General features: G+C 46.1%; 1 long non-coding RNA gene across 2 annotated transcripts; it reads right to left on the bottom strand.

Moving 5' to 3' along the window:
• Positions 1–1,927: 1,927 nt before the first annotated feature.
• LOC116273750 lies at positions 1,928–23,019 on the bottom strand. 2 transcript variants are annotated; one of them, XR_004182122.1, is made up of 3 exons: positions 21,152–23,019; positions 8,591–8,651; positions 1,928–2,568 (listed from the first exon to the last, which is right to left on the bottom strand). It is a non-coding gene; the product is annotated as an uncharacterized LOC116273750 (long non-coding RNA). The 2 variants fall into 2 exon arrangements; XR_004182121.1 differs by having other exon boundaries at positions 21,173–23,019.
• Between the last annotated feature and the right edge of the window lie 467 nt (positions 23,020–23,486).

Below are 23,486 nucleotides of genomic sequence, written 5' to 3'. Positions count from 1 at the left end.
ATCCAAGTGCGCTCAGAGGGAGGTGCGGGGGAGGGGCGTGCACCCCAGCCTAATGCCCACTGCGGACAAAGAGGACTTCTGTTTAAAAAGCGGGGTGTGTGAGTTTCAGGGGGCGAAGCGCTGGCTCCGGGGCCAAGAAGAGGTGGCAGGAGGCAGGGGAGCGGAGGCTGGGGATCTGGCCGCCTTCAGACAGGGCGTGATCCGCCGGGCCTGCCGGGATGGTCTCACCCAGCGCTGACCTGCCTCGCCTGTTGACACAACGTCACGTTTCCGACTGCAGCCCTTTCATGTGCGGCCCGCGGCTAAAAGCGGCTGCCGGTTCCTGGAAGCAGACGTGCCTGGCACCGCGTCAGCAGAAACCTGATCCCCGGGGAAGCTTGGCAAGGCCTCGGGATCGCTCGGCCCCCAGAAATAGGGCCTGGCAGCGGGCGCAGGACGCCCCCCCTTCCCTCGCGCCCAGCAGGAGGGAACTCGAGCGCTCCCCGTCAGGAGAGGGAGGGAGGGCTGGGTGGGGTAGGGAGCTGGATTTAGGCAGAGCACGGGGACCAGGGCTTAATTAACTAGAAGCTAGAAACTTCCCACGGGTCATCGCTCACTAATGCACGTCAAACAACCTAGAAGTATCATTATGGGTACTATTACAATTCACATTTTGTAGATAAATAAAAGCAGGCTCAGAGAGGAGAAGTAACTAGCCCAGGGTCACACAGCTTCTGAGGGGGCTAAACGTTTTGTAGGATGGTGGATCTGTTGGTCTGTAGATCTCCTAATTGGATCCAAGGAGAAGGCTTTCACAGAGTCGAGTTGTTAACGACTATAATAATACAAATATGGATATTTATTACTAATAAAAATTACAGCAAATGTGTTTGTAGCATTTACTATTTGCTAGGCACTCTGCAAAGTGCTCTACATACAATAACTTAATTATCACAGCAAGTCCATGAAATAGGTAAATTAGTATACAGTTAATGAACTGTAGGCACAGAAAGGGTAAGTAATTTGCTTAAAGTGACACAGCTCCAGTGATGAATTGTAATTTAAACCTAGGAAATTTGGCTGCAAAGTTTGCTTAACTATAAAACTACACTGCCCTTCTAATTAAGTTAATAGTAGTAAAAGTAGTAATAATTACAATTATTACTATCCTGTTTTGAGTACTTTCTTTGTGCCAGGTATTAACCACTTCATGTGAATCGCCTCTACTTACAGCAACTGTGAAGGGTAGATATTAATATGCCTCTTTTTTTAAGTAAAAAATTTTTAAACATGCTCATTTTACAGATGAGAAAACTGGAGTTCAAAGAGGGGAAATGCCTTATCTGAGGTGACACAACATGTAAGGGACAAAGCCATCCCATTTTCTGGTATGGAACTGCTTCTACACGGAGCTCCTGTGATGTTGGGCTTTGATACACATTATCTCATTTAATCCTCCAAATAGCCCTGCGGAGTCGGTACTGAGCATCATGCTCAGCCTGTGGATGAGATAACCAACCTCATAATAAAGTTATTTGCCCAAGTCTTTATTTGTTCCTTACCAATGTCCCCACACACCATCCCACAGCGAAGAATGGGCCCATCCTCTGGTTAGAGAAACTAACCCAGCATGACTATCACGGAATATGGGGGGGCAGGGGAGGCACTCCATAGGTTGACTGTGCTAAGAACCAGAATCTGGGCTTGAAGAAACTATATCAAAGTATTGTGGGCCAGGCATGGTGGCTCATGCCTGTAATCCCAGCACTTTGAGAGGCCTAGGTGGGAGGATCACTTGAGACTGGGAGTTTGAGACCGGCCTGGGCAACATGGCAAAATCCCATCTCTACAAAAAATACAAAAATTAGCCAGGTGTGGTGGTGCATGCCTGTAGTCCCAGCTACTTGGGAGGCTGAGGTGGAAGGATCACTTGAGTCCAGGAGGCAGAGTTGCAGTGAGCATGATTGTACCACTGCGCTCTAGCCAGGGTGACAGAGAGAGATCCTGTCTCAAAAAAAAAAAAGGATTCTGTGGGGAAGGGGAGAGATTCCTTTTCTCATGTCTCTCCTAAGGTTAGGAAAGGTATAAGCCTAGGGGACTAGCAAGGTGTGAACCACCTGGGGCAGGGCAGTTCTGCTGGAGGGAGGGAGAGAAGGAGGGAGGCAGAGACTGAGTTCCAAGCTCTCTCTCTGGAAGGGAGCCTCTGCAGGCTTAGAGACCGGGCCACCACAGCTCCTGTCCCTCTCAGATTTCTTTGGCCCACCCACACCCTGGCCTGTCTCTCCCCTTTGGCCACCATCCCAGTACTTGGCTGGTGCGGGGTATACAAGAGACTGCCTCGCTTTGTGGAACGGGCCAGGATCTCAGGTTAGAGAGGAGACAGCACGTGTTGAGTTCCCACATGGTTTCATAGGAAGACTGTGTGTTAACGGGATCGGCGTGTTCTCCTGAGACCCAGCTTTCCCTGAGGTATCTGCCACGTGGCGTGCAGGGAGGGAAGGCTCCAGGTTTCTCACCCTTCATCGGCAGGAACAGCTTCCTTTTTCTGTCTTACTGCTGTAATAGTTTGTTTGAACAAGAGTTTTATTGCTGAAAAGACATCACAAACAAGTTTTGAAGGCCACAAATGACAGCCCCTTCCTCAGGCCCTGCCTTCACCTCACTCGCCTCTTTCCCTAGGATCCAGAGGGAGGCTGAGGCCATTCAAAGCCACCCCAACACACACCCCACCCAGCACCACCCCCTGTTTATCCCCAGCCATCTGTTTGGCCCGACAACCACAGCAGAACATGAGCTGGGTGAAGCCTCTCCCATTGGCCATGGAAGCCACTGACATGCTCGTCTCGCGGCTGGGCCATCCAGTCTTGTGATGTGGCTGGATTTGGGCCCAGAAGGTTTCTTCCACTATAGATGGGGCCCTCCCTTCCCTGGGGATTCTCAGCAAAAATGTGGAGGTGGGACATGAGGGTGTCACAAGGCTGCTGGGTAGGGGGACCAGCCTCAGGCTAGGACCAAAGGAAGTAGGGCAGCCAGCCTCTGCCCACCCTAAGTCCCCGCCCTGTTCTCCCACGCCTGCACCCACTTTTGAGGAGGCAAAAGGGAAGAAACTTGTGCTTATTTGTTTGAAGAGCAAATATGTTGTTTTGAAACCGAATTGCGGATGGGGATGCGGGGGTGGGAATTATGCAAGGGTCTCAGGGGAATTCAAGCAGGGGGGAAAAAGGAGGGAAAAACCACTCTCTTCTCAGATGGAAAAAAAAAAAAACCTGTTTCTTAAAGTTTTCAATAAAATATCTAATATTTTGTATCTCTTTTACTGTGGAGAATTTAAAAGATATTCAAAAGTAGAAACAACAATATATGTTTCTCCAAAGAAGATATACAAATGGCCAACAAGTGCATAAAAATATGTTCAATGTCATTAGTCATCAGGGAAATGCAAATCAAAACCACAATGAGGTACCACTTCACACCCACTAGGATGGGTATGATATTAATAATAATAACAACAAAACAATGGGAAATAACAAATGTTGTCGAGGATGTGAAGAAGTCTGAAGCTTTTATATATTGCCAGTGGGAATGTGAAATGATGAAACCACTATAGAAAAAAGTTTGGCAGTTCCTCAAAAAGTTAAATATGGAATTACCATATTACCCGATGCCATTTCTAAGAGTTACATACCCAAAAGAATTGAAAACAGGAACGCAAACAAATACATGGACACGTATGTTCATAGCACTGTTCACAAGAGTCAAAAGGTGGAAACAACCTAAATGTCAATCAACAGTTAAATGGATAAACAAATTGTGGTATATACATACAATGAGGTATTATAGAGCCGCAAAAAAATTATTAAAGTACTGGTATATGCTACAACATGGATGAACCTCAAAAACATTATGATAAGGGAAAGAAGCCTGGCAAAAAAAGTTACATGTTCTATGGTTCCACTCATATGAAATATACAGAATAAATAAATCCATAGAGACACAACACAGACTGATGGTTGCCAAGGGATGAGGGAGGGAGAAAATGGGAATAAAATGGGTACAGGCATTTTACTTTGCAGTGATAGAAATATTTTGGAACTAGCCATGGGGCAGGGGGGTTGCACAACATTGTGAATGTAATAAATGGCATAGACCTGTTCACTTTAAAATGGTTACTTATATGTAGATTTCACCTCAATAATTTTTTAAGTAGATAGAATAGCATAATGAACCCTCCACTTATCAGTCTCCCAGCTTCATTAGTCATTAATTCATGTCCAAGTCAGTTTCATCTGTAATATATACCCATCCATGTCCCCTGCTCATGTATTATTTTGAAGCAAATCCAGATATCCTATAATTTCATTTGTAAATATTTCTAAAATATTTAGGATATATCTCTAAAAGAAAAGTGTTATAAAAATGACTATAATATTATCACACCTAAAAATATTTAACAGTATAAAAAGGCAACCTTTTAGACTAGTTCTCTAAATAAGAATATAGATTGTTTTCAAATTTTAAAAATATAAAAAGTGATCAGAAAAAAGAATTTGTTCCCTGTCCCTATCCATCATCCTGGTCTCTATGCCTTCACCAAACTCACCCACAAGTAGGCAAGTAGGCACTGTTTTAACTACTTTAGAGTTTATTGGCCAGCCATGTTCGTTCATACCTGTAATCTCAGCACTTTGGAAGGCCAAGGTGGGAGGATCACTTGAGCCCAGGAGTTCAAGACCAGTCTGGGCAACATGGTGAGATATACAATTAAAAACTTATCAGGGTGTGGTGGTGCATGCCTGTAAGCCCAGCTACTCAGGAGGCTGAGGTGGGAGGATAGTTTGAGCCCAGGTTGGAGTGAGCCATGATCGTTGCTACTGCACTCCAGCCTGGGTGACAGAGTGAGATCCTGTCTCAAAAAATAATAATGTTTTTTAAAATAGAGTTTATTTATGCCTGTGCATATAAATATGGATGTGGGCTGTCATTTGTCCCCTTTTTACACACAAAAATAGCATGCTGTTCACACTGTTCTGCACTTAGTATGTCTTGAGGAGCTATCCACATGAATACATAGAAAGGCTTTTAATTCTTTTTTACAACTACGCAGTATCTCATTGTATAGATGTCCTATAATTTACTTGACTAGTTCCCTATTATGAACATCTGGATTATTTTTTATCTTTTGCTATCACCAGCAGAATTGCAATAAGTAATTTTATACACATGTCATTTTGCAAGTCTCTAACAATATTTATGGGGTAAACTCCCAGATGGAATTGCTGGGTCAATGTCATGAGCATCTGTCATTCTGATGGGTATCACTCCGTGGGACACAGGTCATCCTCCTTTAGAATCCAATGTTGTTGCCTGTTTTGGAGGCAGTTTGCAAGAGATGTCAGAAAGCTTAGAACATGTATAACTTGAGACCAAATGATTCCACTTCTAGGAGTTATCCTAAATACGATTTTTAAAATTAATTAATTAATTTTTAAATAAAAAATAGAGACAGGGTTTTGCTATGTTGACCAGATTGGTCTCAAGCTCCTGACCTCAAGCAATCCTCTTGCCTTGGCCTCCCAAAATGCTGGGATTATAGGCCTGAGCCACCACGCCCAGCCAAGAAGTTATTAATCAGGTTTTCAAAGACTAAGCTACAAGATTGGACATCTTTGTGCCATTCATAGGTAAAACAAAAAAGGAGGAAGAAAGGGAGGGACAGAGGGAAGGAAAGAAAAAGAAAATCAGAAAAATGGCTGAGAAGGAGACTGGTTGAATAACTTACAATATATGCAAATACTGGAATCCTAATAGTCACAAAAAATTATGTTAGGAAAGTAAATTTATTATTTTTTATTTGTTGTAAAGGGAGAAAAAGTAGGCTGCAAAATAGTATGTTCAGACTGGTCCCATTTTAAAAAAATAATAATATGTATGCTTCTAAATGTTCTCTCTGCCTCACTTTGAACAACTGTAAAATGAGGACAATAGTATTTAGCCTAGTGAGTTGTTGTGAGGATTAAATGAGTTTCAATGTCTAAGATGCTTAGAACAGTCTCTGGCACAGAGGAAGCTCCATGTCAGAGTTAGCTAAAATTAGTGTTATTATTATTTTAATAATTGTATTGTAGTTACAGAGGAAAACGGTCTGGCAGGCAATACAATAAAATTTTAACCACCTTAGCAGGATTTAGAATTATTGGTTATTGTTTCTTTAAGATTTTTGCTTTTCTATATTTTCCTTTTTTTAAAAATTGTATAATGAACATGTGGTATTTCTGTAATATCTATCATGAAGTGCCACAAGAGGAGTGGAGTGGGGGGCGAGAATGGAGTTCAAGGTTGTCATGGACATTTGCACCTAGCAGTCCGAGGGGATGATGTGCAAAGGAGAGGCAGGATGCTTTTTTGGTTTTGCCAGCTCAGCCTTGGGCAGGGCCAACCCTACACCCTGGGAAGAAGGCAACTCCCTTAAAAGGGTGAATGGAAGATCTGGAGAAGGCTCTCCCTGCCCACATGCACATAGGAGCTTTTAACAGGGACCTTAACAATTAGAGAGATGAAAAGGGGTTCAAAAAAGGTGCAAAGAACACTCAATAGGCTGTGAGGGTCCTGGGATGGGGGCCCTAACTCATTCACTGCAGTGCTCCCAGTGCCTAGCCTGAAACAAAGCTGAAATTCAGTCAATGTTTCCTGAATGAACAAGTGAATCCAGACTCTGCTGTGTGACCTTGGGAAAGTTCTTTCACCTTCCTGAATCTGTTTCCTCATCCTTCAAATGGGGATATTAGTGATATTGTAGAGATTGCTGTGAGGATGAAAAGAAATCCTAATGTAGAATATACAGCATCTAGCTACAATCAGGTATGTGGTAGGTGCTCAAGCATTTGTTGATTGAATGAATGAAAGGAGCCTGGGCAACATAGCAAAAACTCTGTCTCTACAAATAAAAATTAAAACATTAGCCAGTCATGGTGGTATAGACCTGTAGTCCCAGCTACTCAGGAGGCTAAGGTGAGAGGGTCTTAGCCTGCAGTGAGCCATGACCATGCCGCTGCACTCTAGCCTAGGTGACAGAGTGAGACCCCATCTCAAAATAAAAATTTAATTCAACTTAAAAATAAAAGAAAATAAAAAAATAAATGAAAGGAAACAATGACATTTATAGGAACTTATTCACTCTAAAGTGTAAATATATACATATGTGTGTGGTGTATATATGAGATCTCTCTGATATATATATCAATCAGACTGTGTGCTAAGTACTGTACTAAGCACTATGCATGCATTATCTGGTGCAATCTCCATTTTTACATTTACAGAAATTGAGACTTAGTGAGATTAAGTGACTCACCCAAGGTCACACAGCAAGCAGATGGCACAGACAGGATTTAACTCAACATATGACTCAAAAGTCCTTGCTGAAAGAGCCCAGGATGTCAAAATGGACAGAGGCATGAGGAGGGAAGAGGGTCAGAGATAAGCTCCCCACTGTGTGCACACTGCTGAATTACCCATCAGGTAGACCTGGTGTGTGCTCAAAACACTGGGAAAGCAGCCCCAGCTCCCTTCCATTTCCCCAAAATTGGAAAATAATTTCTTTTTGATATTTCAAAGAAAAACATGGAGATCATTTTATGATTAAAATCGAGGCCTTATTGGGGTTTCTCTAAATTTATTTTAAGCTTTGTGTTTTCAGTTTGCACTTCGTATGGGGAGGAAGGATCAGAATACTCATGTCTCAGGACCTTAGCGCTTAATTGCCCTGGGGCTTAAGGCCTCTCTAGATCTTATCCAGCAAGGTGAGCCTAGATCTCCAGAGTCTGAGCGGGAGGCAGCGTGGACACCCACCTGGCCCCTTCTTCCCCTGGGGCTCACGTGGCAGTGCGAGGGGTGTTTCTTAGGGCAGTGGCCTTGGCTCCCCTGACCTGTGGCTTCTCACGGTCTGCCTTTCAGACAAGGCGCTCACTGTCCAAGCATGTTCCAAGCCACCGGCTCAAGTCCCAGCCAGCCCAGGCCTGTTGCAATGAGTCAGCCTTTCACTGGGGAAAAACGTGGTGACTGGTCTCCAAGTCATTTTTTCCAACTTGGCCCTTGTCCTGGGCTGGGTTTGGGGAGACCTTCATTTTTCCCTTTGGGATTCGGCTGCCTATGAGGTATTCCCAAGGGTCCCTAGGAAGCAAGGGGGCTGGAATTCCTTTGAGGCAGGTTGAGTTGCTGTAATTCAGCCAAATGAGGGTCCCTCAAGGTGCCCACCTGGTCTCTCTCCACCTCCCCCTGCTCATATAAGCAAAAGTAAAGGCCACAGAAGGTAAGTTCTTATGGCCCTTACAGTTGTGCCCAATCATGGGGAGGGGGATGAGGAGAGGACTTATAAAGTCAAGTCCACCCTTGGCATCTTTCACAGGCTGTGCTAGCGCAGCAACCTCAGGTACCTGGAGCTTGAGGCACACTTGGCCTCTTATCAACTAGTGGTGCCTTCCTGAAAGATGATGCTCCCTTGGGCCCCTTGAATTTTAAAGCAAGCACCATTACCTTCGGTGAACCCTCCTGCCCCCAGCTATATGCCAGGGTTCCGGTTTCAGAGCTGTTCACCTTACCATCCCTTCTGACTCACCTCTGGCTTCCCAGGGCTTTGTGAGGCCTCCCCTGCATGGCCAGGCTGATATGGATTCTCCCTAGGGTGACCAGGTGGGAGGGAGGAAGAGGCAATGACCATTAGTCAAAGGGTGGTGAGGGTGTGTGAGGGCAGGGGTTTAGCCCTCGTGGATCCCACAGTAAATTCATTCTCTCTGGAGGAAACATTAACCTCACTGCTTCTGAGGCCCTTACTTAGAACCTCCTATTCATTTTTGCAATTAGCAAATATTAACCTCTCAATAATTCATTCATTCAGGACACAGTTATTTATTGGTACCTTTACATGCCAGGTACTGGGCTTTGGGGATACAATGGTGCACAGAAGAGTCATGCTCCTGTCTTTCTGAAGCTGATAGTCTGAGAGGGACACAGATAGCAACCTGGTAATTACACAGATAGATACCAGCAATCCAGTATCAATATGCAGGAAGAGCACCAAAGAGCAGACAACAGTGCCTGGAGTGGTCTGGGGTGTTCAGGGAAGGTTTGCTTGAGATAGATGGGTAAGTGGGTATTGTCTCGTTGAGATGGGGGAAAACACATTGGGGTCCTAACCCCGAGTACCTAGATAGTGACCTTATTTGGAAATAGGGTTTTTACAGAGATAATCAAGTTAACATGAGGTCATTAGGGTAGGCCCTAATCTTGACTGGTATTCTTATCAGAAGGGGAAATGTGAACACGGAGACAGACATGTGCACAGGAAGAATGTCATGTGAAGATGAAGGCAGATATCAGGGTGACGTTGGCTGTTACAAGCCATGGAATGCCGAAGATAGCGAGCCAACACCAGGAGCTAGGAGAGAAGCTTGGAACTGATGCTCCCTCACAGCCTCAAAGGAACCAAATCTGCTGACACCTTGATTTTGAATTGTTAGCTTCCAGAACTTGAGATCATACATTTCTGTTGTTTAATCCACCCCAATTGTGGTCTTTTGTCAAGGTAGCCCTAGCAGACAAACTCAGTGTTCCAGACAGAGGGAACTGCACATGCAAAAGCCCTGGAAGTGAGGGGAGGGGATGTGGGTTTGAGAAAAGAGGCCACCCTGGCTGGAATGCAGAGTCAAAAATTCCTTTATCCAGACTGACAGGGAAGCAGATCAGTGTGGGCACCTCAGGCGACTATTAAAATAGCTATAAAAATAACCACCTTGAAGATGTGTAGAGTGTACCAGATAAGCCTGGGGAGGCAGGAAGTGACTAGAGCTGTGCAGGGGCTTCCTTGTAGGGGTAGAAGTGGAGCCTTTAACCTCAAGAGAGAGGAGAAGCTAGCAGGTACACAGGCGAGCTAGAGCCTCATTTGAGCTGTGTGACTTTGGGAAAATGGCTGTCTGTCTCTGTGCCTTAGTTCTTCGATCTCTCCCCTTATCTAGGACATTCTGTGACCATGTGACTAGCAGTGTGCTCTGTGTTGCTGTCTCCTGTGTGGTGAGCCGGTGCGAAGGAAGAGAAAAGAATGAAAATAGCATTGGACACAGTTGTGGATCTTATGGAGCTTATAGTCTAATTGGGGAGATGACATTCATTCGGGCCACTGCACAATGAAAGTGCTAAGTGTGTGAAGTGTACAATGTCAGACATTCTGAAGGGTTAAAGTGGTGGCTTCCCTCATGGGGGGTCTCGAAGTCTAGTGGGACCCCAGATACAATTTCTATGGTGTACATCTCCACCCGCCCCACCACTCCATAATTAATAGGTCTGGGGATGGGTGGGGTTAACACGTGACCCAAGCTGGGCCAATCAGGATCTTTCCCTGGATTTTTTAGTCAGGAGCTAAGGAAGAAAATGCAGTTTCTCTCTTGGAGGCTATGTTTGCTGCTACATAGAGAGGGCTGACGTGAGGGAATGGAGCTGATAGGCTGACCCAGAGAGAGACAAGAGGGAAGGAGAGAGAGAGAGGGAGGGAGGGAAGGAAGGTGGGAGAAGAGAGAGAGAGAGAGAGAAAGAAAGAAAGAAAGAGAGAGAGAGTGAGAGCGAGCCCCTTGGCTTCCCTGGCCCTGCTGCATCTCTGCCTTTCCCCTGGGCTTACTGGAGATACCCTACCCACACATTCTTCACCCTGCATTTATCAGTTTCCCCTAGGCTAGCTGGAGAGGAGTTTCTGTCACCTACAGTCCTAGGAGTTCTGATTCCCACAGGGATCCCCCGTGTCAACCTCAGCCACTGTTTATGAGTGAGGTGATGAGACCCTGCTCTTGGCCCTAGTGTGTGCTATTGTGTCAGGGACCAAGAAGCTGTACCTGCCCTCTTAGGAAACCCTTCATGGAGCCAAAGGCCATCTTCACTCTTTACACTACAGGAGGCGCTTGAGTCTTCACCATGCCTCTGTGAGCCTGGCCACATTTGTTTCACTTTGCAAACCCTGCAAGTCAGGAATTAAATCTCCCCCACCCTAGTCTTACAGTTGAGGAAACTGAGGCTCAGAGGAGGAGAAATGCCTTTGTATCTAAGTGGCAGAGCCTTTTTTGGGCCTCACAGTCCTTAAGATGGTACATGTGAAACAGCAGCCCAAGCCCTGATCAGGGAAAAAGTAATCATCTTTCATTCATGAATTCATCAGTGAACGTTTCCCTACAAAAAAAGAAGAGACATTACCAAAGGTTTGTGCAGAGCCTGAAGTGCAAATTCAGGAAGGCAAGCACAACCTTTTATCTCTATAAGCCCAGTAATCACTATACACACAAGGTCAGGCATAAGGTAGGTGCTTAAGAGATGTTTGCTGAAAAAGAATAAGAGCAACGTCTTAGTTACTGAGTGATTACTATGTGCCAGGCACTATTTTAAGTGATTCATGGGTATTCATTTAGGTAACCCTCACCCAGCCTTGTAATGTTGGTACTATTATGCCTGATTGATTGATTGATTGATTTAGACAGGGTCTCACTCTGTCATGCAGGCTGGAGTGCAGTGGCATGATCATAGCTCACTGCAGCCTCAAACTCCTGGGCTCAAGCAATCCTCTCACCTCAGCCTCCTAAGTGGCTGGAACTGCCTGGCTAATTTTTATTTTCTATTTTTTGTAGAGACAGGATTCAGTATGTTACCAGGACTGGTCTCAAACTCCTGGGCTCAAGTGATCATCTCACCTCGCCCTCCCGAAGTGCTGGGATTATAGGCATGAGCCACTGCCTCCAGACTATTATGCCCATTTTAGAGATGAGAGGGCTACAGCAGAGTAACCTCTCTGAGCTCACACAGCTAGTAAATGTCAGAGGGACCTCCAGCCTTCTGGCCTCAAGTGCACTCCTGACCTTAGACTGTATTGCCTATCTTCATATGATTGAATGAATGAATGAAAGCACATCTGCTAGCTACAGGAATACACATACACATACGTTTCAGGAGAGCTTTCACTGGAGAGAGCTACAGGGTTGTGAAGCCTGGAGAAATTTAAGCTCCAGAAAATTCTCCAAGGAAGTGGGATGCCATGAGCCTTAAATCTGTGTGGGACTTTTGAATATGAAAAGAGATATGCACATTTAGTTCTGGAATCTCCATATACTCAAATCAACATAATAATTGCTTTGAGAGCTTTCTCTGAATGAATTGAGAGCTTTCCCTGTGCCCCACACCCTGCCTACTTATCTTTGAATCTTCCTGCCCTCTCTGTGTTAGGGTGTCAAAGGCCTGTCTAATCACTCTCCTAAACCACTCTCCCCTCATCTCCTGCAGTCCACAGGAAGGTCAGCCTCGTGGGGTGTTCTTTGCAAAGCCACAGAATCTTCCCTTGATAATGACCAAGTTTCCAAGGCAAAAATGGACACATGCTTATGGCATCCACAGGCCCAAAGAGTTGAGGCCAGAGAGACCAAAAGTCCAGGATCTGAGTTGGCCAAGATCCAGGCTTGGAATAGAGCCAAGGATGCAGGTGGACAGGCCTCGGGGTAGATGACAAAGCTGGGGGAATTCTCTTTACCTGCTTTTGCTGGAGGGCTAGATTTCACTATCTCCACTGAAGATCTTGAGAGCACCCATTTCACCCTGGGGCAGGGACGGGCTGCATGTTAGCTTTGAGGCCAGGCCAACCACAAGACAAGAAAAGACACATCCCAACTTCAAAGGGCTGCCGAAGACCAGGGCAGCTGAGCAGAGCTTCATGCCCCCCAAGTGAATCTAGCTGCTTCAGGCTCAGGCAGGTGCAGGGTAGGATGGAGCGCTGCCTGCAGGCTCAAGGGGAATCTTAATTGCCAATGGGAGATTAGATTGGTATTTATTTTCCATCCATCTTCATCTTTTAGGAGAACAAATTCTGGAATCTTTTGGGGGAGTCCTAGGGATAAAAGTCCTTAAGGAAGAAAAATGGCCCATAAAAATGCATCCTCACTCCTAGACATATTATTTTTATATAAAAATTTCTTTCTTTATCAAAAAGAGATGAGGTTTCACTATATTGGCCAAGCTGGTCTCAAATTCCTGGGCTCAAGCAGTCCTCCTGCCTCAGCCTTCCAAAGGGTTGGAATTACAGCTGTGAGCTGCTGCACCCTGCCCCTAGACACATTAGAACTTTAGTAAGTTTGGAGCATTTTATTTGCTGCTGGAATTATGCTAAGCACTTTATATACATGACCTTGTTTAATCCTCAGGATACCCTAGTATAGAGATGATGACTCTTCTTACTATATGTCCCAAGGAAACAGAGGCTCAGAGACCTTCTCAATGTCGCACAGCTAATAAGTGTCAGTCAGGAGTCAAACCCAGGCCTGACTTCAAGTTCCTCGCCCTTAACCACAGTACTATGTTAGGTCCTTTTTAGGCACACATGTTCACTAAAACCTAGATGTTTTGCTTGCATCTGTTTATCCAACAAACATGTATTAAGTACCTACTATGTGACAGGCCCTGTTTTAGATGCTGGGGATATATAGGGCATAAATAAAACAGACAAAAACCCCTGCTTTCAGTGAAATCAAAATAACAGTAAAAGGCAAAAGATTATTGTCTCCCATTTTATAGCTGAAGCAACTGAGGTAGGTATTCCTTTTCGTCTGCTTACCCCTCAGATTCATTTATTCACGTGTTTTGTTGTTATTGCTGCTCAGCAAATATTCCTTGATAACTTACTAGGGGTCAGGTGCTGTTCTAGGTGCTGAGGTCCCAGTGGGGATCCAAATAGATATGGTCCCTGCCCTTGTGGAATTAGCGGTATCTTCAGATTGGTCCTGTGTGTCTTCCTAACCTATAGCTGCTACTCAGGGCACATGAACAAGCAGTACTGACTTGTGTCCCCAGGAAGCTGATGCTGTTCCTCAGACAGGCCCAAAGCCAAAGGGGCAAGTCCAGCGGTGTGCAAAACAACCAAGTCAGCACAAGTATTTGGGATCATAGGTGCCCTTTGCTCTTCCCATATGGTGATCCCTGCCCCAAGCTATATTAGAATGCACTCTGACGTAAATGTTAGTAGGCTCTGTGGGGAGTGGTGGTTCCCACCTGCAATCCCAGGACTTTGGGAGGCTGAGGTGGGAGGATCAAGTGAGCCCAGGACGTCAAGGCTGCAGTGAGCCATGATCATGCCACTGCACATGCAGCTTGGGTGACAAAGTGAGACCCCCATCTCTAAAAAGGTCAGTGTCTCTGGGTGTTAATTAGCTGTGTGACTTTGAGCCAGTGAAGCTCTCCAAGCTTCACTTTCCTCACTCATAACATGGAAATTGAAGCACTTTTCTTGCTTGAATATTTCCAAGAATGAGATGAATTCAAATGAAATAATGGCTATGTGAATATCTCATTTCCTGAACCGTAGATATTATTTCGGTGTCTTCCAGGTCTTCATTTCCTATTACCACAGTGCCTCAAAACGGCTCTTATAAACTCATTCATAAAAAGGTATAAGTGACTGATGATATTTCAAGTCTTGCCTCTCCCAGGCCTAAAGACTTTCTTATAAGAAAAAAAAAAAAAAAACAAAAACCTGTGGAAGAGAACTTTGGATTCTGGCCAAATAGAGTAACAGGTGCCAGATTTACCCTCCCATCTGAAACAATTAAAAAGTACCTTAACTCTGTCCTAGACAAAGTTCAATGGCTTTTAGAAGAGTACAAACATATCCAATGTCCGACAAGATAAAGTTCCCAGTGTCTACCATCTAATCAAAAGAATTCCCAGTGGAAGCGCCTTGGACTGGAATATGAGCTCCCTGAGGCCAGAGATTTTTATCTGTTTCATTCTCTGCTGTATCTTCAGTTCCTAGAAGAGTGTCTGGCACATAGTAGGCATGCAATAACGATTCGTTGGATAATGAATGAATGAATTGGGGTGTCAGACGTCAGTGAGGATAATGGGAGGTGCTAATCTGTGCAGGGGTCTCTCCCAAAACCCCAGAAATCACCTGACACTTAAGGCCTGCCTAACTGATAAATTCCTCAAGTCAGCCCAAGCATGGCAGCCCAAGCATGGAGGATGAGACCCTCTAAAGAGTGACAGCCTTTAGGGGAGGGAGACATCTACAAGCCCTGTCACAAGCCCTGTCATCACCTCAGGAGGAAAAGGAAAGCTTGTTACTCATTGATAACCATCACTGTGAACGACTCCTCCACATGGCACCCCTCCCCACCCCCTACCTTCCAGCCCTGGCCTGTTTACTGGAAGACGCGACCCTGTTTTTTACATCCTGAGCGATGACAGATTTCATCACTGGCTTAAGGCAAGACAGAGAAGCTGGGTGTCAGGCCCTGGTGATAAGTCATGTCAGATTTTGGGTGGTTGTGGTAGTGGTGGTGGGGGCAACTGTAGCCGTTACCACACAGGTTTATGCCTCGATCTGCTCATTCATTTGTTAATCCTTTTATTGCGTACATATTAATTTGGGTCAGGCCTTGTGCGTGGGGGCTCCAGACACAAGACAAAAATGACAAAAATGAAAATGACGGTGATTAAAACGAATTGCAAAAGCCACCATTTTCTGAATGATTCCTTCAGAAGGCAACATGCTGGCGTGGCTAGAAACGTAATTCTGAGCGAGACACCCAGGTTCCTAGTCTTAGCTCTGCTTCTTCATAGCAGTGTGACTCTGGGCAAGGTATCTAACCTCTCTGAGCCTCCATGTTCTCATCTCTAAAATGGGGCAGTTGTGATTAAATGAGTTAACCCAGTTAAAGCGTGTAGAATGCTATTTGCTATTTCTTTGCTTGATGTCATATTAAATACTTTACAGCCTCAGTCAGAAGAGGGAAATTGTATCATGGTTAAGAGCTCTGAGTTGGAACTTGGACACCCACTTACTGTGTGACTTTGAGCAGGTAACTTACCTTCTCTGAACCTCAGTTGCCTCATCTGGGAAGTGATGCAAAGTAAATTCCACAAGGGTAGGGAATTCTGTTTTGTGCACTCCTATCTCTACAGTGCCTTAAACAGCACATGGCCAATAATAGATGCTAATGCAGTAACCAGGACCAATTATATAATTTGTGGGACACAGTGCAAATGAAAATGCAGGGACCTTGTTTTAAAAATTATTAAGAATTTTGGGTCAGGTGTGGTGGCTCATGCCTGTAATCCTAGCACTTTGGGAGGCCAAGGCAGGCGGATCACAAGGTCAGGAGTTCGAGACCAGCATGGCCAACATGGTGAAACCCCGTCTCTACTAAAAATACAAAAATTAGCTGGGTGTGGTGGCGGGCACCTGTAGTCCCAGCTACTTGGGAGGCTGGGGCAGGAGAATTGCTTGAACCCGGGAGACAGAGGTTGCAGTGAGCCAAGATATGCCACTGTACTCCAGCCTGGGCGACAGAGTGAGACTCCATCGCAAAAAAAAAAAAAAAAAAAAAAATTATTAAGAATTTCGTCTGGGCTCAGTGACTCACACCTGTAATCCCAGCACTTTGGCAGGTGGATCATCTGAGGTTGGGAGTTCAAGACCAGCCTGACCAACATGGAGAAACCCCATCTCTACAAAAAATACAAAATTAGCTGGGCGTGGTGGCACATGCCTGTAATCTCAGTTACTCGGGAGGCTGAGGCAGGAGAATCGCTTGAACCCGGGAGGTGGGGGTTGTAGTGAGTTGAGATCATGCCATTGCACTCCAGCCTGGGCAACAAGAGCTAAACTCTGTCTCAAAAAAAAAAAAAAAAAAAAAAGAAGAAGAAGAATTTCAAGACAGTATTGGTGGAGAATTAAACCAAGTGTGGGGGCCTTCTAAGTGTGGGGTGGCCCTCTGTGACTGCATAGGCCACATGCCTATGAAGCTGGCTCTGATCACAATACTCCCCAATATTGTTGTTATGAGGAGAAAGGGAAAGTGAGTTAAAGTGTATAGGGCAAGTGGCACATACCTGGCCCAGCGTAGACTCTCAGTGCTAACTGATATTACTCTTATCATATTTCATGTTCACTGACAGCCCTGTGAGAGCAGATAGGTGTTATCCCACCTCACAGGTGAGGGATTAAATGACTTGCTCAGGCTGGGCACAGTGACTCATGCTTGTAATCTCAGCACTTTAGGAGGCAGAGGTAGGAGGATTGCTTGACCCCAGAAGTTCGAGACCAGACTGGGCAACATAGCCAGACCCCACCTCTACCAAATCAAACCAAACAAAATAAAACCCAACTTGCTCACTGCCCTAGTGTTTATGGGAGGTAGAGGCAGGATTTGAACCCAGGTCAGCTGACGTGTGAGAGAAGGGTGGGTGGAGGAAGGGGGAAGGCCCAGAAGCCTCGCAGGTAGCTGGTAGGGAGGTGTTTGGGGGTTTGGACAGCTGCTCCCTCCTCTAGGGCTGGCTGTCCCACCAGCGAGGGGTTGTTTCTGTTGCTCAGTGGGGAATCTGCAGGCCTGGACAGGCTCTGAGCCGGGAAACAGGAGTGGCCCTGCTTGTCCTATGACACACTGCGAGTGGAGGGGGCTGTGGCCAGCGGGGACGTAGGGGAGTCACACCCGCCGAAGCCCAGCTCAGAGTCAGGACTGGGGCCAAAGGGGCAGAGCCTGGGCTGGCCATGGAGGTCCGAAGTGAGGGATTAAAATCCAGAGTGGCAGCCTCTGCCACTGACAGCCCCAGCTCTTCCCGTGGCCCCAAAGGCCGGTGTGTCCCTGTCCCACCGGTTTCCTCATCGCCCTCCCTCCCATGCACCTCCCTGCTCACCTCAGTCCCACTGGCCTCCCTGAACCTCCTGAAAACCAACCAAGCTCTCTCCCCACACAAGGCCTTTGCTGTTGGTTTGCCTCTGCTGTAAACAACCTTTCCCTGGCTCCTTCACACTTACCAAATCCTAGCTCCAGTGTCACCTCCCTTAAAAAGCCTTCCCTTGGCTGGGCATAGTGGCTCATGACTACACTCTCAGCACTTTGGGAAGCCAAGATAGGAGGATCACTTGAGCCCAGGAGTTTGAGACCAGCCTGGGAAACAGAGAGAGACCCCATCTCTACAAAAAATAAAGATTTTTAAAAAGCCTTCTCTTCTCTTCCTTTCTAAAGCACTGCCATGTTCTCACTTCTTCCACATCCCCCTGCAATGCCTGTTTTCCATTCCAATCTGCGATTCCCATTCCCTTCCTTATTGACTTGCTATGTGTTCACCACCTGACTCCCCTCAGTAGAACACACACAGATAAACCCTGAGGGCGGGGGCCATGTTCAGGGCTCCATTCCTCTCATCTAGAGCAGCGGCTGCCACACAGCAAAGACTCCATGCATACTTTTTGAATCAGTGGGCGAATGAATAGCCAGCTGTACCATGTTGGAAAAATGACTTGTGGTCTTTGAATCTGTTTCCCCATCTCTAAAATGAGATTGGGACTCCTGCCTCTGTCACCCATGCTGGCAAATGGCATGATCTCAGCTCACTGAAACCTCCACTTCCTGGGTTCAAGAGATTCTCCTGCCTCAACCTCCCAAGTAGCTGGGATTACAGGCACCCACCACCATGTCCAGTTAATTTTTCTATTTTTAGTAGAGATGGGGTTTCACCATGTTGGCCAAGCTGGTCTTGAACTCCTGACCTCAAGTGACCCGCCTGCCTTGGCCTCCCAAAGGGCTTGGATTACAGGCTTGCCTGGCCTCGTGCCACTTCTTAAGGTGGATTACAATCATACTGTATTTATTGAGGACTTACTGTGTTCCAGGCACTGTACTAGATACTTAAAACCCGGCATCTAGAAAGTGATGAGTTAATTACAATATTCCCTATGTTACTACGATTGCTACTACTAAACTCTATAGGTTGGGGTCCCTGATTGAGGGACTGAACCCTTGATCCTAAAATGCTCCCCTGCTTCCCCCACCCCCAGAGGCTACCCCAAGGAAGAGAGACAATCCCAGGGGCTTGAAATAAAGGGAACATGCTGGGAAAGAAAACTACTCTGAGGCAGGGTGCAATGGCTCATGCCTGTAATCCTAGCACCTTGGGAAGCTGAGGTGGGCAGATCACTTGAGGCTAGGAGTTCGAGACCAGCCTGGGCGACATGGTGAAACCCCGACTCTACAAAAAATACAAAAATTAGCCGGATGCAGTGGTGTGCACCTGTAGTTCCAGCTACTCAGGAGGCTGAGGCAGGAGAATCACTTGACCTGATAGCAGAGATTGCAGTGAGCCAAGATCACGTCATTGCACTCCAGCCTGGGTGACAGAGCAAGACCCTGCCTCAAAAAAAAAATAAATAAATAAATAAAAAAAAATTAAAAAAAAGAAAAAGAAAAAAGAAAAGAAAACTACTCTGATATTCTCAAAGGGGTTCCTTCTTTTTGGATTTCTCTATCTCTCTTGAGGATCCCATCCTACCCCACCCCCATTCAACCCCGCCTTTCCCAACCACATACCAAGAATAAACCTCACACCCTGTGTGCCTCGAGTGTCATAGTTTCCTGCCTCTATGGTCACGGGCTGCTCGGGCTCAGAGGGATTTTCCAGCTCAGGGCAGTGCTGGTGGGACCCGAGGCAATGTGACATAGGAGGAGCTGTGATGAAGACCTAGAAGGAGGAAAGCCCCGAGCAGATGCTGACAGAGAACTGGAGTGGGGCCTCACAGAGGTACCTGGAGTGCAGGCTCCCGGGAAGGGGAACCAAGCCTTGCCTCTGATTTCACCAAGTGCTCTCAGAGCAGGCCATCCGGCAGCTTGCTCCCAGCCAAATGCTACTGACCAAGGACTTCCAAACTGACCAGGCCCAGAACAAGACATTCTGTTTAGCGTCTGGAGATCTATGGCCAGGCTGGATCCTAATGGATTCCAGTTTAGAGGGCTGTCCACTCCTTGGTGAAGTCCTATTTTCTTGGCCCTCTCTTCCCTTTGAACAGTGATCAAGGACTCTCCCAAATCCTGCTCTAATCCCTCGTAGCCCCACTGATAGCCATCACAGTCAGACACCCTCCTCAGAGAGCCATTTCTCCTCCTCGGTCTTTCTCTTCTAATTTCCACTCCTGATATCTAGCTAGCTGCTTCTTCTAAACATGTCAAGGGACCTAGTTTCCAGTTCTGCTCTGGCTCTTACTCAGTGGCTTCTAGTAATTCCCAGCCCTTCTCTGTGCCTCAGTTGCCCCATTTGTAAAACGGGGCCCTAAAGGGTTCCTTTCAGCTCTGACATTCTCGGATCCAAAGTACGGAGATTAAGCCACAAGAATCCCCACCAGAAGGTAGGGAATCCAGCCTGGACCACACCCCCAGGGCTTGACAGTTTCCTACCCAGCACCACTTGCCCACCTTCCTAGCTGTGTGGCCATAGCCAAGTTTCTGTTGAATGGACAGAGGGTAAGATGTCAGGATTAAAAAGTCAAAGTGAGCCAGACGTGGTAACTCACGCCTATAATCCCAGCATTTTGTGAAGCCAAGGTGGATTGCTTGAGGCCAGGAGTTCGAGACCAGCCTGGGCAACATGGCGAAACACCATCTCTACTACAAATATAAAAGTTAGCTGGGTGTGGTGGTGTATGCCTGTGGTCCCAGCTACTCAGGAGGCTGATGCACAAGAATCACTTGAACCTGGGAGGCGGAGGCTGCAGTGAGCAGAGATCGCACCACTGCACTTCAAGCCTGGGTGACAGAGCGAGACCCTGTCTTTAAAAAAAAACAAAAAAAAAAACCTTAAACTAGCCAACACAGTGCTTTCTAACCCTAGCAGGAGTGCATTAAGAGGAAGCCGTTATGAATTTAGAAGGACAAGAAGACAGAAAGTCTGAAGAAAAAACAAGTAGCCAAAGAACAATCCGTTTGACAAATAATAGGAGCATCTCCTATGTGTACTGAGGTTACAATATGGATATGGAGCTCAAGAACTCAGAACCCAAGGTGCTTAAGGTGGAGGAGACAGATTTGTCAACAAATGTTGTTATACCCTTCTGACTATTCCCTGGCATCTGTGGCCATTGTATACAGTTGTGTAGGTTGCTGACTGCACAAGGGTGCTGGCTCAGGCATACAAGGGCTGAAATTCAGGTCAGGTCCCTTTCCTAAGCATGGGCCTGTGGGGCTGCATCTTCCCAGAGGGGCACCTTCTCCTAATTCTTACAAATGTGCTGTGCGGGCTGGCCTAGTCCCTGCAGCATCCACATTACCTTGTTCTGACCCAATCAGCTCCCCAGCTACGAAAGCACTCATTTTAGGTACAATTTACTCACCCCTCCACACACACCTATTACCTCATGAGCACTCCATCATCCTTAACTTGGCCTTCAAGCTCCTTCGTGACCTGCCCCCAGCTCCTTCTCTGCCATCTCTACCATCTCCTTCCCTGTCATACTCCTCATACCACACAGTCCACACGGTAGAGTTTCACTTCCTTGAAGGAGCCATGATCCATCTGATCTTTGCATACGCTGCTTCCTCTCTCTAGAATAACCCCCTTTTCTCTGATTGGCTGGCTAATGCCTCAAATGTTCAGATCTCAATTTAAACTTGATTCTCTCCAAGAAGGCTTTGATTTTGTTTTGTTTTGAGACAGAGTGTCGCATTGCTGCCCAGGCTGGAGTGCAGTGGTGCGGTCACAGGTCACTGCATCCTCGACTTTTGCCCAAGAGACCCTCCTATCTCAGCCTCTCAAGTAGCTAGGACGATAGAAACAGGGCACCATATCTGACTTTTTTTTTTTTTTTTTTTGATAGAGGTGGGGTCTCACTGTGTTGCCAAGGCTCAAGAAGCCTTCTTTGAATCCTCTCCACTCCCTTCCTTCTCACTCAATCAGATCACATTCCTGATGCCCTCATAGTGCCTGTGCTTCTCTAAAGCATTTGTCAGAATTATAATGAAATGATTAATAGTATTAATTAATGGTTTTTGCCTTTCTCCTCTAGGAAATTAGAAGCTCCTGGAATATGGGGACTGTGTCTTTTATATGCTGTATATGCTACCTAGGCCATCTATCTGCTATATGCTAGAATCCTAGGACATATAGTAGGTGCTTAATAAATTATTATTGAATAAATGAATGACTATAGCTCGACATAATACAGGCCATTAGACAGGTGATTCTACTTATTTGAGGACAGGGAAGGCTGTACATATAGCTGGTGCTCAATAAATAATAATTGAATAAATAATTACTGACTAAATGAATGACTATAGCTCAATCTAATACAGGCCAGTGGACAGGTGATTCCACTTGTCCGAGGACAGGGAAGGCCTGTACATGGTGAGGTCTCCTTGTTTCAGAGGGGTCTGGGAAGACAAGTCAAACTCCCCAGGGACTCTGGGGACAGGCAGAAGCAGCATGTGCTGGGCCTGAGGGGGGCCAGTGCAGAGGGGCCACTCCCACATGCTTGGCCATCTTGTGGAAGCCAGAGGTCTCATCTTTGCCAGTTTTCTGGGTGTCCCAGGATGTGGCTTTGCTGAGAATATTTATGAGAGATTCCCCAAGTCTCTGGACAGAGTGAGCGTGAACCACATATGGTTCCAAACTCTGTCATAAAACCACAACTTGGCTGTGGGATCCCTAATGCGCAGTCTCGACTTGGCCAGCAGTCTGGGGGAAGATTGTTCTCCCGGACGCAGAGAGAGCCATTGTGGTTCAGGGAGAGCAGAACCAGGAGGCCTTAATGAATACCTTCTTGAAGCCGACCTTAAAATGCTTTCAGCTGTGGGGTGGGGCGAAGGACTGCTACCCCCATGACAGGGCATTCCCAGGCCAGTTCATTTATCTTGAATTTAGACTTATTAAATTTTAAATTAAAAAATTTTGTAATACCATGGAACTTCTCAAACACGTTCACTACAGGAGAACAGGATAATGAACGTCACACCCAATACTCAGCCTCAAGGGCTATCAATTCACAGATAATTTTGCTTTATTTTTTGCACCACCACCCCCATGGAATAATTTAAATCAGATTCCAGGCAACATATAATGTTATTTGCAAGTGCCGTGATTGGTTACTCCCTTTTAAAACACAAGCAATCCTGTTCATTATGGGGAAAAAAATGTTTTTGTTTTGTTTTTTGGGTTTTCTTTGAGACAGAATCTCACTCTGTCACCCTGGCTGGAATGCAGTGGCGCGATCTCAGCTCACTGCAACCTCTGCCTCCTAGGTTAAAGCCATTCTCCTGCCTCAGCCTCCCAAGTCGCTGGGATTACAGTTGCCCACCACCACACCCTACTAACTTTTTGTATTTTCAGTAGAGACAGGGTTTCACTGTATTGGCCAGGCTGGTCTCGAACTCTCGACCTCAAGTGATCCACTTCGTGTCGGCCTCCCAAAGTGCTGGGATTACAGGCATGAGCCACTGTGTCTGGCAAAAAAAAAAAAAAAAAGTTTTTAATTAAAAAGAAATTACATATAATCCAATCACCCAGCATTGATTTAAATGGTGTGGCTCCGTCAAACGGAATCACTCAGGTTGCATTTGCATCTTCATTTTGTCACCTGTGGTTACATGACCCTGGGCGTGGTGCCTCTCCGAGCCTCAGCTTCCTCAGGTGTAAAATGGGTGTGTGCTTGGTACAGGGTTGTTGTGGGGTGA

This window comes from Papio anubis, chromosome 2, assembly GCF_008728515.1.
Source record: "Papio anubis isolate 15944 chromosome 2, Panubis1.0, whole genome shotgun sequence".
Taxonomy (NCBI): Eukaryota; Metazoa; Chordata; class Mammalia; order Primates; family Cercopithecidae; genus Papio; species Papio anubis.
The sequence above is the reverse complement of the archived record's forward strand: the minus strand, read 5'-3'. Positions and strand labels throughout refer to the sequence as shown.